Source organism: Urocampus carinirostris, unplaced genomic scaffold (assembly GCF_059441175.1).
Source record: "Urocampus carinirostris isolate Australia breed hairy pipefish unplaced genomic scaffold, RoL_Ucar_1.0 HiC_scaffold_22, whole genome shotgun sequence".
NCBI classification, from domain to species: domain Eukaryota; kingdom Metazoa; phylum Chordata; class Actinopteri; order Syngnathiformes; family Syngnathidae; genus Urocampus; species Urocampus carinirostris.
Genome location: NW_028283129.1, coordinates 33,719 through 57,892, shown reverse-complemented (window position 1 = coordinate 57,892; position 24,174 = coordinate 33,719). Strand labels below are relative to the sequence as shown.

Below are 24,174 nucleotides of genomic sequence, written 5' to 3'. Positions count from 1 at the left end.
GCACTTATTAAAGCGGCCGCCTTTCATTTCCAAAGGCTCGATATATATCCATTGGTAGCTGCATTGCAACAAAAACACCACCGGAGGCACTATTAAATCGGCAGCCGTTCATTTCAAACGGCTGGATGTATTTCCAATGGTAGCTGCATTGCCGCAAAAACGCCACCGGGGGCTCTCATTAAATCGGCGGCAGTTCATTTTCAATGGCTGGATGTGTTTCCAATGGTAGCTGCATTGCCTCAAAAACGCCACCGGAGGGTTCTCATTAAATCGGGGGGCATTCATTTCCAAAAGCTGAATGTATTTCCGATGTTAGCTGCATTGCCGCAAAAACGCCACCGAGGGCATCTATTAAATTGGCGGCCGTTCATTTCCAACAGCTCAATGTATTTCCAATGGTAGCTGCATTGCCGCAAAAATGCCACCGGAGGGCACTGATTAAATCGGCCGCCTTTCATTTCCAAAGGTTAGATGTATTTCCAATGGTAGCAACATTGCCCCAACAACGCCACCGGAGGGCACTCTTTAGGTCAGCGGCTATTCATTTCGAGCGGCTGGATGTATTTCCAATGGTAGCTGCATTGCCGCAAAAACACCACCGGAGATTAATCATTAAATCGGCAGCCGTTCATTTCGAACGGCTGAATGTATTTCAAATGGTAGCTGCATTAGCGCAAAAACGCCACCAGAGAGCACTCATTAAATCGGTGGGCGTTCATTTCCAACGGCTCAATGTATTTCCAATGGTAGCTGCATTGCCACAAATATGCCACCAGGGGGCTCTCATTCAATTGGCTGCCGTTCATTTCGAACGGCTGGAGGTATTTCAGTTGGTAGCTGCATTGCCGCTTAGTGCCACCGGAGGGTTCTCATTAGATCGGCGGTTGTTCGTTTCGAACGGCGGGATGTACTTCCAATGGTAGCTGCATTGCCGCAAAAACGCCACCGGAGGGCACTCATTAAATCGGCGGGCGTTCATTTCAAGCGGCGGGATGTACTTCCAATGGTAGCTGCATTGCCGCAAAAACTTCACCGGAGGGCACTCATTAAATCGGTGGCCGTTAATTTCCAACGGCTCATTGTATTTCCAATGGTAGCTGCATTGCCGCAAAAACGCAAACTGAGGGCACTCATTAAATTGGCGGCCGTTCATTTCGAATGGCTGGATGTATTTCCAATGGTAGCTGCATTGCCGCAAAGACGCCACCCGAGGGCACTCATTAAATCGGTCGCCATTCTTTTCGAACGGCTCAATGTGTTTCCAATGGTAGCTGCATTGCCGCAACAACGCCACCGGGGGGCACTCATTAAATCGGCGGCCGTTTATTTTGAATGGCTGGATGTATTTCCAATGGTGGCTGAATTGCCGCAAAAACGCCACCAGGGGCACTCATTAAATAGGCAGGCGTTCATTTCCAACAATTCAATGTATTTCCAATGGTATCTGCATTGCCGCAAAAACGCCACCGGAGGGAACTCATTAAATCGGCGGCCGGTCATTTTGAATGGCTGGATGTATTTCAGATGGTAGCTACATTGCCGCAAAAAGGCCACCCGAGGGAGCTAATAAGTCGGCAGACGTTCATTTCCTACGGCTCAATGTATTTTCAATGGTAGCTGCATCGCCGCAAAAACGCCATCGGAGGGCACTCATTAAATAGGCGGCTGTTCGGTTTCAAACGGCTGGATGTATTTCCAATGGTAGCTGCATTGCTGCAAAAATGCCACCGGAGAGCACTCATTAAATCAGTGGGCGTTCATTTCCAACGGTTCAATGTATTTCCAATGGTAGCTGCATTGCCACAAAAACTTCACCGGGGGGCACTCATTCAATTGGCTGCCGTTCATTTCGAACGGCTGGAGGTATATCAGTTGTTAGCTGCATTGCCGCAAAATGCCACCGGAGGGCACTCTTAAATCGGCGGTTGTTCATTTCGAACGGCGGGATGTACTTCCAATGGTAGCTGCATTGCCGCAAAAACGCCACCTGAGGGCACTCATTAAATTGGCGGTTGTTCATTTCCAACGGCTGGATGTATTTCCAATGGTAGCTGCATTGCCGCAAAAACGCCACCTGAGGGTACTCATTAAATCGACGGTTGTTCATTTCCGACGGCTGGATGTATTTCCAATGGTAGCTGAATTGCCGCAAAAACGCAACCGGAGGGCACTCATTAAATTGGCGGCCGTTCATTTCGAAAGGCTGGATGTATTTCCAATGGTAGCTGCATTGCAGCAAAAACGCAACGGAGGGCATTTATTTAATTGGCTGTCATTGATTTCCAACGGCTCAATGTGTTTCCAATGATAGCTGCATTGCCGCAACAAGGCCACCGGGGGGCACTCATTAAATCGGCGGCCGTTCATTTCCAACGGCTCAATGTATTTCCAATGGTAGCTGCATTGCCGCAAAAACGCCACCGGAGGGCACTCATTAAATCGGCCGCCTTTCATTTCCAAAGGCTCGATATATTTTCAATGGTAGCTGCATTGCAACAAAAACACCACCGGAGGCACTATTAAATCGGCAGTCGTTCATTTCAAACGGCTGGATGTATTTCCAATGGTAGCTGCATTGCCGCAAAAACGCCACCGGGGGCACTCATTAAATCGGCGGCAGTTCATTTTGAAAGGCTGGATGTGTTTCCAATGGTAGCTGCATTGCCTCAAAAACGCCACCGGAGGGTTCTCATTAAATCGGTGGGCATTCATTTCCAAAAGCTGAATGTATTTCCAATGTTAGCTGCATTGCCGCAAAAACGCCAACGAGGGCATCTATTAAATTGGCGGCCGTTCATTTCCAACGGCTCAATGTATTTCCAATGGTAGCTGCATTGCCGCAAAAATGCCACCGGAGGGCACTGATTAAATCGGCCGCCTTTCATTTCCAAAGGTTAGATATATTTCCAATGGTAGCAGCATTGCCCCAACAACGCCACCGGAGGGCACTCTTTAGGTCAGCGGCTATTCATTTCGAGCGGCTGGATGTATTTCCAATGGTAGCTGCATTGCCGCAAAAACACCACCGGAGATTAATCATTAAATCGGCAGCCGTTCCTTTCGAACGGCTGAATGTATTTCCAATAGTAGCTGCATTAGCGCAAAAACGCCACCAGAGAGCACTCATTAAATCGGTGGGCGTTCATTTCCAACGGCTCAATGTATTTCCAATGGTAGCTGCATTGCCACAAAAATGCCACCAGGGGGCTCTCATTCAATTGGCTGCCGTTCATTTTGAACGGCTGGAGGTATTTCAGTTGTTAGCTGCATTGCCGCTTAATGCCACCGGAGGGCACTCATTAAATCGGTGGTTGTTCATTTCGAACGGCGGGATTTACTTCCAATGGTAGCCGCATTGCCGCAAAAACGCCACCAGAGAGCACTCATTAAATCGGTGGGCGTTCATTTCCAACGGCTCAATGTATTTCCAATGGTAGCTGCATTGCCCCAAAAACGCCAACTAAGGGGACCCATTAAATCGGTAGACGTTCATTTCGAATGGCTGGATGTATTTCAGATGGTAGCTACATTGCCGCAAAAACGCTACATGAGGGAGCTCATAAGTCGGCAGACGTTCATTTCCTACGGCTCAATGTATTTTCAATGGCAGCTGCATTGCCGCAAAAACGCCATCGGAGGGCACTCATTAAATAGGCGGCTGTTCGGTTTCAAACGGCTGGATGTATTTCCAATGGTAGCTGCATTGCTGCAAAAATGCCACCGGAGAGCACTCATTAAATGAGTGGGCGTTCATTTCCAACGGTTCAATGTATTTCCAATGGTAGCTGCATTGCCACAAAAACTTCACTGGGGGCACTCATTCAATTGGCTGCCGTTCATTTCGAACGGCTGGAGTTATATCAGTTGGTAGCTGCATTGCCGCAAAATGCCACCGGAGGGCACTCATTAAATCGGCGGTTGTTCATTTCGAACGGCGGGATGTACTTCCAATGGTAGCTGCATTGCCGCAAAAACGCCACCTGAGGGCACTCATTAAATTGGCGGTTGTTCATTTCCAACGGCTGGATGTATTTCCAATGGTAGCTGCATTGCCGCAAAAACGCCACCGGAGGGCACTCATTAAATCGGCGGTTGTTCATTTCCAACGACTCAATGTATTTCCAATGGTAGCTGCATTGCCACAAAAACGCCACCGGGGGGCACTCATTCAATTGGCTGCCGTTCATTTCGAACGGCTGGATGTATTTCAGTTGGTAGCTGCATTGCCGCAAAATGCCACCGGAGGGCACTCATTAAATTGGAGGTTGTTCATTTCCAATGGCTCGATGTATTTCCAATGTTAGCTGCATTGCCGCAAAAACGCCACCAGAGAGCACTCATTAAATCGGTGGGCGTTCATTTCCAACGGCTCAATGTATTTCCAATGGTAGCTGCATTGCCCCAAAAACGCCAACTGAGGGAACTCATTAAATCGGTAGACGTTCATTTCGAATGGCTGGATGTATTTCAGATGGTAGCTACATTGCCGCAAAAACGCCACCTGAGGGAGCTCATAAGTAGGCAGACGTTCATTTCCTACGGCTCAATGTATTTTCAATGGCAGCTGCATTGCCGCAAAAACGCCATCGGAGGGCACTCATTAAATAGGCGGCTGTTCGGTTTCAAACGGCTGGATATATTTCCAATGGTAGCTTCATTGCTGCAAAAATGCCACCGGAGAGCACTCATTAAATCAGTGGGCGTTCATTTCCAACGGTTCAATGTATTTCCAATGGTAGCTGCATTGCCACAAAAACTTCACCGGGGGGCACTCATTCAATTGGCTGCCGTTCATTTCGAACGGCTAGAGGTATATCAGTTGGTAGCTGCATTGCCGCAAAATGCCACCGGAGGGCACTCATTAAATCGGCGGTTGTTCATTTCGAACGGCGGGATGTACTTCCAATGGTAGCTGCATTGCCGCAAAAACGCCACCTGAGGGCACTCATTAAATTGGCGGTTGTTCATTTCCAACGGCTGGATGTATTTCCAATTGTAGCTGCATTGCCGCAAAAACGCCACCTGAGGGTACTCATTAAATCGACGGTTGTTCATTTCCGACGGCTGGATGTATTTCCAATGGTAGCTGAATTGCCGCAAAAACGCAACTGGAGGGCACTCATTAAATTGGCGGCCGTTCATTTCCAACGGCTCAATGTATTTCCAATGGTAGCTGCATTGCCGCAAAAATGCCACCGGAGGGCACTGATTAAATCGGCCGCCTTTCATTTCCAAAGGTTAGATATATTTCCAATGGTAGCAGCATTGCCCCAACAACGCCACCGGAGGGCACTCTTTAGGTCAGCGGCTATTCATTTCGAGCGGCTGGATGTATTTCCAATGGTAGCTGCATTGCCGCAAAAACACCACCGGAGATTAATCATTAAATCGGCAGCCGTTCATTTCGAACGGCTGAATGTATTTCCAATGGTAGCTGCATTAGCGCAAAAACGCCACCAGAGAGCACTCATTAAATCGGTGGGCGTTCATTTCCAACGGCTCAATGTATTTCCAATGGTAGCTGCATTGCCACAAAAATGCCACCAGGGGGCTCTCATTCATATGGCTGCCGTTCATTTCGAACGGCTGGAGGTATTTCAGTTGGTAGCTGCATTGCCGCTTAATGCCACCGGAGGGCACTCATTAAATCGGCGGTTGTTCATTTCGAACGGCGGGATGTTCTTCCAATGGTAGCTGCATTGCCGCAAAAACGCCACCGGAGGGCACTCATTAAATCGGCAGGCGTTCATTTCAAGCGGCGGGATGTACTTCCAATGGTAGCTGCATTGCCGCAAAAACTTCACCGGAGGGCACTCATTAAATCGGTGGCCGTTAATTTCCAACGGCTCAATGTATTTCCAATGGTAGCTGCATTGCCGCAAAAACGCAAACTGAGGGCACTCATTAAATTGGCGGCCGTTCATTTCGAATGGCTGGATGTATTTCCAATGGTAACTGCATTGCCGCAAAAACGCCACCGAGGGCACTCATTAAATAGGCATGCGTTCATTTCCAACAATTCAATGTATTTCCAATGGTATCTGCATTGCCGCAAAATGCCACCAGAGAGCACTCATTAAATCGGTGGGCGTTCATTTCCAACGGCTCAATGTATTTCCAATGGTAGCTGCATTGCCCCAAAAACGCCAACTGAGGGAACTCATTAAATCGGTAGACGTTCATTTCGAATGGCTGGATGTATTTCAGATGGTAGCTACATTGCCGCAAAAACGCCACCTGAGGGAGCTATTAAGTCAGCAGACGTTCATTTCCTACGGCTCAATGTATTTTCAATGGCAGCTGCATTGCCGCAAAAACGCCATCGGAGGGCACTCATTAAATAGGCGGCTGTTCGGTTTCAAACGGCTGGATGTATTTCCAATGGTAGCTGCATCGCTGCAAAAATGCCACCGGAGAGCACTCATTAAATCAGTGGGCGTTCATTTCCAACGGTTCAATGTATTTCCAATGGTAGCTGCATTGCCACAAAAACTTCACCGGGGGGCACTCATTCAATTGGCTGCCGTTCATTTCGAACGGCTGGAGGTATATCAGTTGGTAGCTGCATTGCCGCAAAATGCCATTGGAGGGCACTCATTAAATCGGCGGTTGTTCATTTCGAACGGCGGGATGTACTTCCAATGGTAGCTGCATTGCCGCAAAAACGCCACCTGAGGGCACTCATTAAATCGACGGTTGTTCATTTCCGACGGCTGGATGTATTTCCAATGGTAGCTGAATTGCCGCAAAAACGCAACCGGAGGGCACTCATTAAATTGGCGGCCGTTCATTTCGAATGGCTGGATGTATTTCCAATTGTAGCTGCATTGCCGCAAAAACGCAACGGAGGGCATTTATTTAATTGGCTGTCATTGATTTCCAACGTCTCAATGTGTTTCCAATGATAGCTGCATTGCCGCAACAAGGCCACCGGGGGGCACACATTAAATCGGCGGCCGTTCATTTCCAACGGCTCAATGTATTTCCAATGGTAGCTGCATTGCCGCAAAAACGCCACCGGAGGACACTCATTAAATCGGCCGCCTTTCATTTCCAAAGGCTCGATATATTTCCAATGGTAGCTGCATTGCAACAAAAACACCACCGGAGGCACTATTAAATCGGCAGCCGTTCATTTCAAACGGCTGGATGTATTTCCAATGGTAGCTGCATTGCCGCAAAAACGCCACCGGGGGCACTCATTAAATCGGCGGCAGTTCATTTTGAATGGCTGGATGTGTTTCCAATGGTAGCTGCATTGCCGCAAAAACGCCACCGGAGGGTTCTCATTAAATCGGTGGGCATTTATTTCCAAAAGCTGAATGTATTTCCAATGTTAGCTGCATTGCCGCAAAAACGCCACCGAGGGCATCTATTAAATTGGCGGCCGTTCATTTCCAACGGCTCAATGTATTTCCAATGTTAGCTGCATTGCCGCAAAAACGCCACCGAGGGCATCTATTAAATTGGCGGCCGTTCATTTCCAACGGCTCAATGTATTTCCAATGGATAGATAGATAGATAGATAGATAGATAGATACTTTATTCATCCCCGAAGGGAAAGTAGCAGCATTGCCCCAACAACGCCACCGGAGGGCACTCTTTAGGTCAGCGGCTATATTCATTTCGAGCGGCTGGATGTATTTCCAATGGTAGCTGCATTGCCGCAAAAAAACCACCGGAGATTAATCATTAAATCAGCAGCCGTTCATTTCGAACGGCTGAATGTATTTCCAATGGTAGCTGCATTAGCGCAAAAACGCCACCAGCGAGCACTCATTAAATCGGTGGGCGTTCATTTCCAACGGCTCAATGTATTTCCAATGGTAGCTGCTTTGCCACAAAAATGCCACCAGGGGCCTCTCATTCAATTGGCTGCCGTTCATTTCGAACGGCTGGAGGTATTTCAGTTGGTAGCTGCATTGCCGCTTAATGCCACCGGAGGGCACTCATTAAATCGGCGGTTGTTCATTTCGAACGGCGGGATGTACTTCCAATGGTAGCTGCATTGCCGCAAAAACGCAACCGGAGGGCACTCATTAAATTGGCGGCCGTTCATTTCGAATGGCTGGATGTATTTCCAATGGTAGCTGCATTGCCGCAAAAACGCAACGGAGGGCATTTATTTAATTGGCTGTCATTGATTTCCAACGTCTCAATGTGTTTCCAATGATAGCTGCATTGCCGCAACAAGGCCACCGGGGGGCACACATTAAATCGGCGGCCGTTCATTTCCAACGGCTCAATGTATTTCCAATGGTAGCTGCATTGCCGCAAAAACGCCACCGGAGGACACTCATTAAATCGGCCGCCTTTCATTTCCAAAGGCTCGATATATTTCCAATGGTAGCTGCATTGCAACAAAAACACCACCGGAGGCACTATTAAATCGGCAGCCGTTCATTTCAAACGGCTGGATGTATTTCCAATGGTAGCTGCATTGCCGCAAAAACGCCACCGGGGGCACTCATTAAATCGGCGGCAGTTCATTTTGAATGGCTGGATGTGTTTCCAATGGTAGCTGCATTGCCGCAAAAACGCCACCGGAGGGTTCTCATTAAATCGGTGGGCATTCATTTCCAAAAGCTGAATGTATTTCCAATGTTAGCTGCATTGCCGCAAAAACGCCACCGAGGGCATCTATTAAATTGGCGGCCGTTCATTTCCAACGGCTCAATGTATTTCCAATGTTAGCTGCATTGCCGCAAAAACGCCACCGAGGGCATCTATTAAATTGGCGGCCGTTCATTTCCAACGGCTCAATGTATTTCCAATGGATAGATAGATAGATAGATAGATAGATAGATAGATAGATAGATACTTTATTCATCCCCGAAGGGAAAGTAGCAGCATTGCCCCAACAACGCCACCGGAGGGCACTCTTTAGGTCAGCGGCTATATTCATTTCGAGCGGCTGGATGTATTTCCAATGGTAGCTGCATTGCCGCAAAAAAACCACCGGAGATTAATCATTAAATCAGCAGCCGTTCATTTCGAACGGCTGAATGTATTTCCAATGGTAGCTGCATTAGCGCAAAAACGCCACCAGCGAGCACTCATTAAATCGGTGGGCGTTCATTTCCAACGGCTCAATGTATTTCCAATGGTAGCTGCTTTGCCACAAAAATGCCACCAGGGGCCTCTCATTCAATTGGCTGCCGTTCATTTCGAACGGCTGGAGGTATTTCAGTTGGTAGCTGCATTGCCGCTTAATGCCACCGGAGGGCACTCATTAAATCGGCGGTTGTTCATTTCGAACGGCGTGATGTACTTCCAGTGCTAGCTGCATTGCCGCAAAAACGCCACCGGAGGGCACTCATTAAATCGGCGGGCGTTCATTTCAAGCGGCGGGATGTACTTCCAATGGTAGCTGCATTGCCGCAAAAACGCAAATTGAGGGCACTCATTAAATCGATCGCCATTCTTTTCCAACGGCTCAATGTGTTTCCAATGGTAGCAGCATTGCCCCAACAACGCCACCGGAGGGCACTCTTTAGGTCAGCGGCTATATTCATTTCGAGCGGCTGGATGTATTTCCAATGGTAGCTGCATTGCCGCAAAAAAACCACCGGAGATTAATCATTAAATCGGCAGCCGTTCATTTCGAACGGCTGAATGTATTTCCAATGGTAGCTGCATTGCCGCAAAAACGCAAATTGAGGGCACTCATTAAATCGATCGCCATTCTTTTCGAACGGCTCAATGTGTTTCCAATGGTAGCTGCATTGCCGCAACAACGCCACCGGGGGGCACTCATTAAATCGGCGGCCGTTTATTTTGAATGGCTGGATGTATTTCCAATGGTGGCTGAATTGCCGGAAACACGCCACTGAGGGCACTCATTAAATAGGTAGGCGTTCATTTCCAACAATTCAATGTATTTCCAATGGTATCTGCATTGCCGCAAAAACGCCACCGGAGGGAACTCATTAAATCGGCGGCCGGTCATTTCCAACGACTCAATGTATTTCCAATGGTAGCTGCATTGCCACAAAAACGCCACCGGGGGGCACTCATTCAATTGGCTGCCGTTCATTTCGAACGGCTGGATGTATTTCAGTTGGTAGCTGCATTGCCGCAAAATGCCACCGGAGGGCACTCATTAAATTGGAGGTTGTTCATTTCCAATGGCTGGATGTATTTCCAATGGTAGCTGCATTGCCGCAAAAACGCCACCAGAGAGCAGTCATTAAATCGGTGGGCGTTCATTTCCAACGGCTCATCGTATTTCCAATGGTAACTGCATTGCCACAAAAATGCCACCAGGGGGCACTCATTCAATTGGCTGCCGTTCATTCCGAACGGCTGGAGGTATTTCAGTTGGTAGCTGCATTGCCGCATAATGCCACCGGAGGGCACTCATTAAATCGGCGGTTGTTCATTTCGAACGGCGGGATGTACTTCCAATGGTAGCTGCATTGCCGCAAAAACGCCACCAGAGGGCACTCATTAAATCGGCAGGCGTTCATTTCAAGCGGCGGGATGTACTTCCAATGGTAGCTGCATTGCCGCAAAAACGCCACCGGAGGGCACTCATTAAATCGGTGGCCGTTCATTTCCAACGGCTCAATGTATTTCCAATGGTAGCTGCATTGCCCCAAAAACGCCAACTGAGGGAACTCATTAAATCGGTAGACGTTCATTTCGAATGGCTGGATGTATTTCAGATGGTAGCTACATTGCCGCAAAAACGCCACCTGAGGGAGCTCATAAGTCGGCAGACGTTCATTTCCTACGGCTCAATGTATTTTCAATGGCAGCTGCATTGCCGCAAAAACGCCATCGGAGGGCACTCATTAAATAGGCGGCTGTTCGGTTTCAAACGGCTGGATGTATTTCCAATGGTAGCTGCATTGCTGCAAAAATGCCACCGGAGAGCACTCATTAAATCAGTGGGCGTTCATTTCCAACGGTTCAATGTATTTCCAATGGTAGCTGCATTGCCACAAAAACTTCACCGGGGGGCACTCATTCAATTGGCTGCCGTTCATTTCGAACGGCTGGAGGTATATCAGTTGGTAGCTGCATTGCCGCAAAATGCCACCGGAGGGCACTCATTAAATCGGCGGTTGTTAATTTCGAACGGCGGGATGTACTTCCAATGGTAGCTGCATTGCCGCAAAAACGCCACCTGAGGGCACTCATTAAATTGGCGGTTGTTCATTTCCAACGGCTGGATGTATTTCCAATGGTAGCTGCATTGCCGCAAAAACGCCACCTGAGGGTACTCATTAAATCGACGGTTGTTGATTTCCGACGGCTGGATGTATTTCCAATGGTAGCTGAATTGCCGCAAAAACGCAACCGGAGGGCACTCATTAAATTGGCGGCCGTTCATTTCGAATGGCTGGATGTATTTCCAATGGTAGCTGCATTGCCGCAAAAACGCAACGGAGGGCATTTATTAAATTGGCTGTCATTGATTTCCAACGTCTCAATGTGTTTCCAATGATAGCTGCATTGCCGCAACAAGGCCACCGGGGGGCACTCATTAAATCGGCGGCCGTTCATTTCCAACGGCTCAATGTATTTCCAATGGTAGCTGCATTGCCGCAAAAACGCCACCGGAGGTCACTCATTAAATCGGCCGCCTTTCATTTCCAAAGGCTCGATATATTTCCAATGGTAGCTGCATTGCAACAAAAACACCACCGGAGGCACTATTAAATCGGCAGCCGTTCATTTCAAACGGCTGGATGTATTTCCAATGGTAGCTGCATTGCCGCAAAAACTTCACCGGGGGCACTCATTAAATCGGCGGCAGTTCATTTTGAATGGCTGGATGTGTTTCCAATGGTAGCTGCATTGCCGCAAAAACGCCACCGGAGGGTTCTCATTAAATCGGTGGGCATTCATTTCCAAAAGCTGAATGTATTTCCAATGTTAGCTGCATTGCCGCAAAAACGCCACCGAGGGCATCTATTAAATTGGCGGCCGTTCATTTCCAAAGGCTCAATGTATTTCCAATGTTTGCTGCATTGCCGCAAAAACGCCACCGAGGGCATCTATTAAATTGGCGGCCGTTCATTTCCAACGGCTCAATGTATTTCCAATGGTAGCAGCATTGCCCCAACAACGCCACCGGAGGGCACTCTTTAGGTCAGCGGCTATATTCATTTCAAGCGGCTGGATGTATTTCCAATGGTAGCTGCATTGCCGCAAAAAAACCACCGGAGATTAATCATTAAATCAGCAGCCGTTCATTTCGAACGGCTGAATGTATTTCCAATGGTAGCTGCATTAGCGCAAAAACGCCACCAGAGAGCACTCATTAAATCGGTGGGCGTTCATTTCCAACGGCTCAATGTATTTCCAATGGTAGCTGCTTTGCCACAAAAATGCCACCAGGGGGCTCTCATTCAATTGGCTGCCGTTCATTTCGAACGGTTCGAGGTATTTCAGTTGGTAGCTGCATTGCCGCTTAATGCCACCGGAGGGCACTCATTAAATCGGCGGGTGTTCATTTCGAACGGCGTGATGTACTTCCAGTGCTAGCTGCATTGCCGCAAAAACGCCACCGGAGGGCACTCATTAAATCGGCGGGCGTTCATTTCAAGCGGCGGGATGTACTTCCAATGGTAGCTGCATTGCCGCAAAAACTTCACCGGAGGGCACTCATTAAATCGGTGGCCGGTAATTTCCAACGGCTCAATGTATTTCCAATGGTAGCTGCATTGCTGCAAAAAACGCAAACTGAGGGCACTCATTAAATTGGCGGCCGTTCATTTCGAATGGCTGGATGTATTTCCAATGGTAGCTGCATTGCCGCAAAGACGCCACCGGGGGACACTCATTAAATCGGCGGCCGTTTATTTTGAATGGCTGAATGTATTTCCAATGGTGGCTGAATTGCCGCAAAAACGCCACTGAGGGCACTCATTAAATAGGCAGGCGTTCATTTCCAACAATTCAATGTATTTCCAATGGTATCTGCATTGCCGCAAAAACGCCACCGGAGGGAACTCATTAAATCGGCGGCCGGTCATTTCCAACGACTCAATGTATTTCCAATGGTAGCTGCATTGCCACAAAAACGCCACCGGGGGGCACTCATTCAATTGGCTGCCGTTCATTTCGAACGGCTGGATGTATTTCAGTTGGTAGCTGCATTGCCGCAAAATGCCACCGGAGGGCACTCATTAAATTGGAGGTTGTTCATTTCCAATGGCTGGATGTATTTCCAATGGTAGCTGCATTGCCGCAAAAACGCCACCAGAGAGCAGTCATTAAATCGGTGGGCGTTCATTTCCAACGGCTCAATGTATTTCCAATGGTAACTGCATTGCCACAAAAATGCCACCAGGGGGCACTCATTCAATTGGCTGCCGTTCATTCCGAACGGCTGGAGGTATTTCAGTTGGTAGCTGCATTGCCGCATAATGCCACCGGAGGGCACTCATTAAATCGGCGGTTGTTCATTTCGAACGGCTGGATGTACTTCCAATCGTAGCTGCATTGCCGCAAAAACGCCACCGGAGGGCACTCATTAAATCGGCGGGCGTTCATTTCAAGCGGCGGGATGTACTTCCAATGGTAGCTGCATTGCCGCAAAAACGCCACCGGAGGGCACTCATTAAATCGGTGGCCGTTGATTTCCGACGGCTCAATGTATTTCCAAGGGTAGCTGCATTGCCGCAAAAACGCAAACTGAGGGCACTCATTAAATTGGTGGCCGTTCATTTCGAATGGCTGGATGTATTTCCATGGTAGCTGCATTGCCGCAAAGACGCCACCTGAGGGCACTCATTAAATCGGTCGCCTTTCTTTTCGAACGGCTCAATGTGTTTCCAATGGTAGCTGCATTGCCACAAAAATGCCACCAGGGGGCTCTCATTCAATTGGCTGCCGTTCATTTAAACGGCTGGAGGTATTTCAGTTGGTAGCTGCATTGCCGCTTAATGCCACCGGAGGGCACTCATTAAATCGGCGGTTGTTCATTTCGAACGGCGGGATGTACTTCCAATGGTAGCTGCATTGCCGCAAAAACGCCACCGGAGGGCACTCATTAAATCGGCGGGCGTTCATTTCAACCGGCGGGATGTACTTCCAATGGTAGCTGCATTGCCGCAAAAACTTCACCGGAGGGCACTCATTAAATCGGTGGCCGGTAATTTCCAACGGCTCAATGTATTTCCAATGGTAGCTGCATTGCTGCAAAAACGCAAACTGAGGGCACTCATTAAATTGGCGGCCGTTCATTTCGAATGGCTGGATGTATTTCCAATGGTAGCTTCATTGCCGCAAAGACGCCACCGGGGGACACTCATTAAATCGGCGGCCGTTTATTTTGAATGGCTGGATGTATTTCCAATGGTGGCTGAATTGCCGCAAAAACGCCATTGAGGGCACTCATTAAATAGGCAGGCGTTCATTTCCAACAATTCAATGTATTTCCAATGGTATCTGCATTGCCGCAAAAACGCCACCGGAGGGAACTCATTAAATCGGCGGCCGGTCATTTCCAACGACTCAATGTATTTCCAATGGTAGCTGCATTGCCACAAAAACGCCACCGGGGGGCACTCATTCAATTGGCTGCCGTTCATTTCGAACGGCTGGATGTATTTCAGTTGGTAGCTGCATTGCCGCAAAATGCCACCGGAGGGCACTCATTAAATTGGAGGTTGTTCATTTCCAATGGCTGGATGTATTTCCAATGGTAGCTGCATTGCCGCAAAAACGCCACCAGAGAGCAGTCATTAAATCGGTGGGCGTTCATTTCCAACGGCTCAATGTATTTCCAATGGTAACTGCATTGCCACAAATATGCCACCAGGGGGCACTCATTCAATTGGCTGCCGTTCATTCCGAACGGCTGGAGGTATTTCAGTTGGTAGCTGCATTGCCGCATAATGCCACCGGAGGGCACTCATTAAATCGGCGGTTGTTCATTTCGAACGGCGGGATGTACTTCCAATGGTAGCTGCATTGCCGCAAAAACGCCACCGGAGGGCACTCATTAAATCGGCGGGCGTTCATTTCAAGCGGCGGGATGTACTTCCAATGGTAGCTGCATTGCCGCAAAAACGCCACCGGAGGGCACTCATTAAATCGGTGGCCGTTGATTTCCGACGGCTCAATGTATTTCCAAGGGTAGCTGCATTGCCGCAAAAACGCAAACTGAGGGCACTCATTAAATTGGTGGCCGTTCATTTCGAATGGCTGGATGTATTTCCATGGTAGCTGCATTGCCGCAAAGACGCCACCTGAGGGCACTCATTAAATCGGTCGCCTTTCTTTTCGAACGGCTCAATGTGTCTCCAATGGTAGCTGCATTGCCACAAAAATGCCACCAGGGGGCTCTCATTCAATTGGCTGCCGTTCATTTAAACGGCTGGAGGTATTTCAGTTGGTAGCTGCATTGCCGCTTAATGCCACCGGAGGGCACTCATTAAATCGGCGGTTGTTCATTTCGAACGGCGGGATGTACTTCCAATGGTAGCTGCATTGCCGCCAAAACGCCACCGGAGGGAGCTCATTAAATCGGCGGGCGTTCATTTCAAGCGGCGGGATGTACTTCCAATGGTAGCTGCATTGCCGCAAAAACTTCACCGGAGGGCATTCATTAAATAGGCGGCCGTTCATTTCCAACTTCTCATTGTATTTCCAATGGTAGCTGCATTGCTGCAAACACGCAACCGGAGACACTCATTAAATCGGCTGCCGTTCATTTCCAACGGCTCGATGTAGTTCCAATGGGTGCTGCATTGCCCCAAAAACGCCACTGGAGGGAACTCGTTAAATTGGCGACCGTTCATTTCCAATGACTCATTGTATTTCCAATGGTAGCTGCATTGCTGCAAAAACGCAACCGGAGACACTCATTAAATCGGCTGCTGTTCATTTCCAACAGCTTGATGTATTTGTTAGCCCATTTGTAGCAATGACAATAAAGGTATGTTCTATTCTATTCTATTCTATTTCCAATGGTAGTTGCATTGCCGCAAAAAGCGACCGGAGGGATCTCATTAAATCGGCGGCCGTTCATTTCCAACGGCTCGATGTATTTCCAATGCTAAGTGCATTGCTGCAAGAATGCCACCGGAGGGCACTCATTAAATCGGCGGCTGTTCATTTCGAACAGCTGGATGTATTGTAGCTGCATTGCCGCAAAAACGCCACCGGAGGGCACTCATTAAATCAGCGGCCGTTCATTTCGAATGGCTGGATGTATTTCCAACGGTAGCTGCATTGCCGCAAAAATGCCACTGGAGGGCACACCTTTTAATCGGCGGCCGTTCATTTCCAACGGCTGGATGTAGTTCCAATGGTAGTTGCATTGCCGCAAATACGCCACCTGGGCGCTCATTAAATCTGCGGCTGTTCATTTCGAACGGCTTGATGTATTTCCAATGGTAGCTGCATTGCTGCAAAAACGCCACCGGAGGGTACTCATTAAATCGGCGGCTGTTCATTTCCAATGGGCGGATGTATTTCCAATGGTAGCTGCCTTGCTGCAAAAACGCCATCGAGGGCATTCATTAAATAGGCGGCCGTTCATTTCCAACTGCTCATTGTATTTCCAATGGTAGCTGCATTGCTGCAAAAACGCAACCGGAGACACTCATTAAATCGGCTGCCGTTCATTTCCAACGGCTCGATGTAGTTCCAATGGGTGCTGCATTGCCCCAAAAACGCTACTGGAGGGAACTCATTAAATTGGTGACCGTTCATTTCCAATGATTCATTGTATTTCCAATGGTAGCTGCATTGCTGCAAAAACGCAAGCGGAGACATTCATTAAATCGGCTGCCGTTCATTTCCAACAGCTTGATGTATTTCCAATGGTTGTTGCATTGCCGCAAAAAGCGACCGGAGGGATCTCATTAAATCGGCGGCTATTCATTTCCAACGGCTCGATGTATTTCCAATGCTAAGTGCATTGCTGCAAGAATGCCACCGGAGGGCACTCATTAAATCGGCGGCTGTTCATTTCGAACAGCTTGACGTATTTCCAATGGTGGCTTCATTGCCCCAAAAACGCCACCGGAGGGATTTCATTAAATCGGCGGACGTTCATTTCCAACAGCTCATTGTATTTCCATTGGTAGCTGCATTTCCTCAAAAACGCCACCGAGGGCACACATTTATTCGGCGGCCGTTCATTTCCAACGGCACGAAGTATTTCCAATGGTAGTTGCATTGCCCCAAAGACGCCACCGGAGGGCATTCATTAAATCGGTGGCTGTTCATATCCAACGGCTCATTGTATTTCCAATGGTAGCTGCATTGCCGCAAAAACGCCACCGGAGACAGTCATTAAATCGGCTTCCGTTCATTTTCAACGGCTGGATGTATTTCCAATGGTAGCTGCATTGCCGCAAAAATGCCACCGGAGGGAACTCATTAAATCGGCAGCTGTTCATTTCGAACAGCTTGACGTATTTCCAATGGTGACTTAATTGCCGCAAAAACGCCACCGGTGGGCACTCATTAAATCGGCGGCCGTTCATTTCCAACGGCTCGATGTATTTCCAATGGTAAGTGCATTGCCGCATGAACGCCACCGGAGGGCACTCATTAAATCGGGGGCTGTTCATTTCGAACAGCTCGATGTATTTCCAATGGTAGCTAAATTGCCGCAAGAACGCCACCGGAGGGCACTCATTAAATCGGCGGCTGTTCATTTCGAACAGCTTGACATATTTCCAATGGTGGCTTCATTGCCCCCAAAACGCCACCGGAGAGCACTCATTAAATCGGCGGCGGTTCATTTCCAACGGCACGAAGTATTTCCAATGGTAGTTGCATTCTCCCAAAAACGCCACCGGAGGGCACTCATTAAATCGGTGGCTGTTCATATCCAACGGCTCATTGTATTTCCAATGGTAGCTGCATTGCCGCAAAAACGCCACTGGAGACAGTCATTAAATCGGCTTCCGTTCATTTTCAACGGCTGGATGTATTTCCAATGGTAGCTGCATTGCCGAAAAAACGCCACCGGAGGGCACTCATTAAGTAGGCGGCAGTTGTTGTGCCCAAATCCGACTCCTGTGCAAATTCCTCCCCCCCTTCGCGTGAACGCGCATTCTGCTGCGCTTCCAACAAAAGCGATCGTATTCTATATAAAACGCTTATTAAAACAATAAAGCGAGCTAATTATAACAATTGGGAGATCCTTGTCAATATAACGCGTTTATTTAAACAATAAAGCGCTATTGTATTCTACAAATTGCGTCCGTCAACGCGGATGCAAAAGTTACAATTGTAAATGTACACTTCCGACAAAAGCGATCGTATTCTATATAATACGCTATTTTAAAAAATAAAGTGAGCTAATCATAACAATTGGGAGATCCTAGTCTATATAACGTGTTTATTCAAACAATAAAGTGCGATCGTATTCTACAAAATGCGTTTGTTAACGCAGATGAAAAATTCACCAACGTCAATGTACGCCAGACCTGGGCACTCCGGTCCTGGAGGGCCATATGTTCTGCATGATTTTTGAGGTTTCTCTGATCCAATACAGGGGATTCCAATCACCAGTATCGTTAACGAGCACTTGCTAGCTTGCTAACGAGGTTATAATTTGTATCACCTGAGTTAAAGAAGAGCAAACTTCAAAATCTGGCAGGACGTATGCCCCTCCAGGACCGGAGTGCCCAGGTCTGATATACGCTCACATTTAGGCCAATCCCCTAAAATAGTTTAAAAAAACTGTAGGAGCTAAGAATCACACTATCACAGCAAAGACACTCCGCAATCATTTTGTCTCGGGCTTAAAATGACACAAAGATTTCCCTTTCCATTTCTGAGTTCCGTCCAAAATGTTCCCTTTTTTTTTTGTCCAAGCAATTTGTACTGAAAAAATATTTGACCAAAAAGACCAACATTTAGCACTTTTGAGGTAAAATATTTTATTTAAGTTTATAAGTGCTCCATATGTGTATGTAGATAGATGGATAGACTGGCTGGCTGGCTGGCTGGCTGCTAGACAGACAGATAGAAAGACAGACAGATAGAAAGACAGATGGACAGACGGACAGACGGACGGACGGATGGACAGGCACATAGATTGACAGACATATACAAAGATTGACGGACAGACAGACACAAAATAGCCCTTCTAGAGGGACGTGTCCCTGAGCTAGAGCAGTTTAAAAGGAAAATGTTAGGTGCCGCGGACACCACTGCTAGCGTGGGTTGTAGCGAACCTGCTAGTCCGGTTAGCATTAGCCCTAAACGGCATGCTAATCGAGGTTAGCCAATCCAGTCACATAATAAGTTCAGCCCCCTAGCTAGTCCCACTCCACCCCGGTCTACTGGAGCCCGCACCCTAGTTATAGGTGACTCCATCACCCGTAACATAAAGATTAGCACCCCAGCCACAATTATGTGTATATCTGGGGCCAGAGCACCCGACATTGAGGCTAATTTGAGGGAGCTGACATGCAAATCTAGACACCAGGACAGGGCTAGCTACACCGATATAGTCATTCACGTCGGCTCTAATGATACTAAAATGAGGCAATCTGAGATTACAAAGGAAAATATTGCTAGGACCTGTAATCTCGCCAGAAAGATGACTCTGCATCTGTAATTGTCTCTGGCCCCTTGCCTGCGAGAGGCAATGATGAGAGGTTTAGCAGACTAGTCTCACTAAACCGGTGGCTGGCAAGTTTCTGTAGTCAGCAGGGATTTAGGTATGTGGATAACTGGCCTGCTTTCTGGGGCCGACCTGACCTGCTTAGGAGAAACGGCCTTCACCCTAACTGGGAAGGTGCTCTCACTCTTTCTAAAAATATGTTACTGTTTAAGCCTTCCATGACAGGGTACACTAGTGCAGGCCAGGTCACAGGTGATGAACCTGAGTGAACCTGTGATCACGGGTGTGGAGTCTGTATTGCTAGGGCTAACTAGCGCTATGCTAGATTCACATAGTTTTTGTAGTTTAGAGCGTTCCATTGCCTGCACCACACACCCTGAACTGTACTGTGTTCAATAGCATCTTCTTCTGTGCTTCTTACCTCTGATTTTCCCTTGTTAGGTGAGGAGGGAGAAGAAATAACATTATTTTCTACCACTAGTCATCCTGCTACTCCACCTGTCAACAATATTCCTGTGGTATGGAATTCGGGCCGCATCTGCCGCCATGCAAAGCACAAGACGCAGGACTGGCAGTATAATCCTGTGGAGGTTACCACCAAGGTAACCATAAGGTTCAAAACTCGGGAAAGTGCTCAGCTCAGTCCACAGTGCTGAAGCTTGGCCTTCTGAATATTAGATCACTAGCCTCCAAAGCTTTACTTGTCAACGACCTTATTAATGAAAACAATCATAAACTTGTTGGCCCTTGTGAGACCTGGTTAAAACCAAATGAGTTTGTAGTGTTAAATGAGGCTTCTCCCTCTAACTTTGTCGGAAAGTAAGTTGAAATTTACTCCTGGTACCCCTACTGTTATTAAAACGTTTTAAGCACTTGTTATGAGGTCTTTTATGTCAACACCAATTTATGTAGTTGTTGTGTATCGCCCACCCTGACCATACTTAAATTTTTTGGATGAATTTTCGGAACTGTTAGTAACTTATGCGGACAATGTTGTAATTATTGGTGATTTTAATGTTCACATAAAATCAAATTCACTTGCAAATTCTTTTAAGTCACTGATTGATACATTTGGTTTCAATCAAATAGTTGATGTGCCCACTCATAAAGATGGGAACACTCTAGATCTTGTTCTGACCCGGGGCGTAGTAGCCTCAAATGTTACAGTGTTACCTTATCCTAATGCCATCTCTGATCACGATCTTGTTAAGTGAGAGGTGCTGTTCAATGTTTACAGTAATAAGGAAAATTTAGGTTTTAGCAGTCGCAATATCCGCCCTGCAGTGGGATTAACTTTAAAAGAACTATTACCTACGGTAACTGCAGCCTTCCCTTCGTACACTGGGTCTGTTGACTCACTCACAAACAACTTTAATACTGCTTTGGTTAATGTTCTTGTTTCTGTGGCGCCCCTAAGGCATACATTTCGACCTAAGAAGCATACACCTTGGTTTACTGAAGAAACCAGTTCACTCAAACAAGGTTGCAGGAAACTTAAACGAAATTGACGCACTACAAAGCTGGAGGTCTTCCGACTGGCCTGGTGTGACAGCTTGCTGAAATATAAAGTAGCTCTTGCCTCAGCTAAAGCATCGTTTTTCTCTAAGATTATCGTTATACATAAGAGTAATCTGAAATTTTTGTTTGTCACAATTGCGAAACCTTCCAGACAACAACTTAACCCAAATAGCTCTACTTATTCTGCTGATGACTTTATGGAATGTTTTAATAGAAATATTCAACTCATTAGGAATGAAATTTTAAATGTACGCTCTACAACCTCGTCCTACCTCAAAAATGTGGAGGTGTTAAGAAAGGAATGTGTCGGCGGTTGTTTAGAAACATTCTCCAGTTTCAATGATTTGTCCTTTGATAGTCTAACACAGATGGTTAGTAGGGCCAAACAAACTACTTGCCTGCTTGATCCGTTTCCAGTTTCATTGGTGAAGGATCTGTTTGGGATCTTAGGACCATCAGTTTAAAATATTATTAATATATCGCTATCCTTGGGTATTATTCCTTTAGCTTTCAAGTCTGCCGTCATTAAACCCTTGCTTAAGCAACCTAACCTTGATCCAGAAAGCCTAGGTAATTATAGGCCAGTGTCAAATCTGCCATTTTTACTTGAAAAGGTCGTTGCACAGCAGCTAAATGACTTCGTGTCAGAAAATACCCTCTTTTGAACTGGCCAGTCAGCATTTAGGGCAAATCACTCTTCTGAGACAGCCCTGGCTAAAGTAACCAATGATCTCCTTTTAGCAATATATTCCGGTGCCTCATCAATGTTACTGCTACTGGATCTCAGTGCTGCTTTTGATACTGTCGACCACAACATATTGCTTGTTCGTCTGGAATGCATTGGTATCTCAGGAACTGTACTCTGGTGTTTTAGGTCCGACCTGTCAGACAGGATGCAACGTGTTAACTAAGGCAATCTGACCTCTAAACACTCTGATGTCCCCTGTGGAACACCACTTGGTGACATTATCTGCAAGTATAATCTTAGTTTCCATTTCTATGCAGATGGCACTCAACTGTATGTGCCACTGGAGACAACTGGACAGTTAAATTTTCAAAATCTGGAGGCTTGCCTTACTGAGATTCAAAGATGGATGTCACTTATTTTTTTGCGCCTTAACCGAGAAAAAAACTGAAATGTCGATTATTGGTCCAGCTCACTGTTGTGAGTTTTTTTTTCAAACACTGCCCTGAACCTAGACAAATGTAATATCACCCATAGTGACTCGGGTCAAAAATCTAGGTGTTATATTTGATCCTAATCCGTCGTTTCAGTCACACGTGAAAAATATTACTAGAATAGTTTTCTACCACCTCCGTAATATTGCGAAGATTCGTTTGATGCTGTCCAAATCAGATGCAGAGGTTTTAATTCATGCGTTTATTACTTCTCGGCTTGATGACTGTAATGCAGGGGTCGGGAACCTTTTTGACTCAAAGAGCCATAAAAGCAAAAAATATTAATTTTATTTTGGGAAAGAGCCACGCCATATATTATGAGACAAATGTACTAAATTGCTAAACCCGCACCCCAGACAAAAGCTTAGTCTTCAGCACATTTATTTTTGATGATTTGATAAAAATTATGAAAAGAGAATAATGCCAGAGCCCCTGTCCCAAAATCAACAAACATACCACTTGTCTCTTTCTTGCAATTACTCAAGATCGGTTAAACTCCTTTTGACCCTTTTTTTCATATATATTGGTTTCAAAACCAGATGCAAGCAGTTATTGTGTAAAAACGTCACAACATTCTGCAAATAGGGAGCCTGATGAGCTCACTTTTGGCGCAGACAGCGTAGGGCGAGAGATGGGAGGGAGTGCTTGCACTTTTTGCATAGCTCCACCCATCCCTCCCACTCACCCAATCAAATGACTAAGTTCTCTTCCGGTGTTTTAGCGTATTTACAGTTCTGTGGATTCATCATAAGGTATCTGAACACTGAACACAGATTATATAGTGAACTTTTATATAAAGGATTCTTTAGCGTTGTAAAACCAAAACGAGTTTTTTTTCCCCCTTTTTTTGTGTGTTACTTGACTGTAAATTGTAGTGAAAAACGTGCCCTATATATACTGCAAAGTAATATCCTGTTATTTAGCTTTGGTTTGGCTTTGCGTGTATCAGAATAGGATAGACAACTCAAGTTTTAAGCAAGATGGAGAAATTTTGCATGCAATCAAATTTGTCTCTGAGCCACAGATACTCATAGAAAGAGCCATATATGGCTCGTGAGCCATAGGTTCCCGACCCCTGCTGTAATGTATTGCTTTCTGGTCTCCCCATGTCTAGGTTCAGAATGCGGCAGCTAGACTTTTGACTAAGACGAAAAAGTTTGAGCATATTACTCCTGTATTGGCCAACTTACACTGGCTCCCAGTCCACTTAAGATGTGACTTTAAGGTTCTCTTATTAACATACAAATGTTTGCATGGACTTGCACCCTCTTATCTGACTTGATTTCCCCCTATGTTCCTGCACGGAGTCTCCTCTCGGAAAATGCCGGTTTACTTGTGACTCCGAGAGCCAAGAAGTCTGCAGGCTTGAGAGCGTTCTCCATCCGGGCCTCGGTGCTATTGAATGCCCTGCCTCCGGAGATAAGATCTGCAACCTCAATGGAAGTTTTTAAATCAAGGCTTAAGACACACTTCTTTTCCAAAGCTTATGATTGATGCCCACCTCATATTCTGTACTGTCCTGTCTTTTTCCGACTGCCTGGCTGGTGGTGATACGAAGGAGAAGGACGATTTGAGATGAGTCAGTGGACCAGCGTTTGACCTGAAGCATGTCAACGCCTGCATTGACCAGCTGGCAGAGATGGGAAGCTGCGTCGTGGCCGTCATAGACTTTCTGGACTAATTTACAGGCTGGGGGCGTCGTTGCTGTCATGCTCTTTCCGGACAAATTTTCAACATGTTACCTAGTGTTTACTATGTTTGTGTACTGTAATGCTAAATCTAATTCACCCTGGTCATCCTGAAAGGGGGATTACCACTTGTGAGGTCCCATCTCAAGGTTTCTCTTTTTCCTCACGCTGAGGTTTTGAGTTGTTCCTTGCCCGCATGTTGGTTTAAGATCAGGTAATTAGTTTTGATTGCTTCAGCAA

The 24,174-nt window shown here is 46.8% G+C and overlaps 1 pseudogene; it reads left to right on the top strand.

Annotated features, from left to right (window-relative positions):
• Positions 1-20,163: 20,163 nt before the first annotated feature.
• LOC148345860 (uncharacterized) lies at positions 20,164-23,887 on the top strand (annotated as a pseudogene).
• Positions 23,888-24,174: the final 287 nt, after the last annotated feature.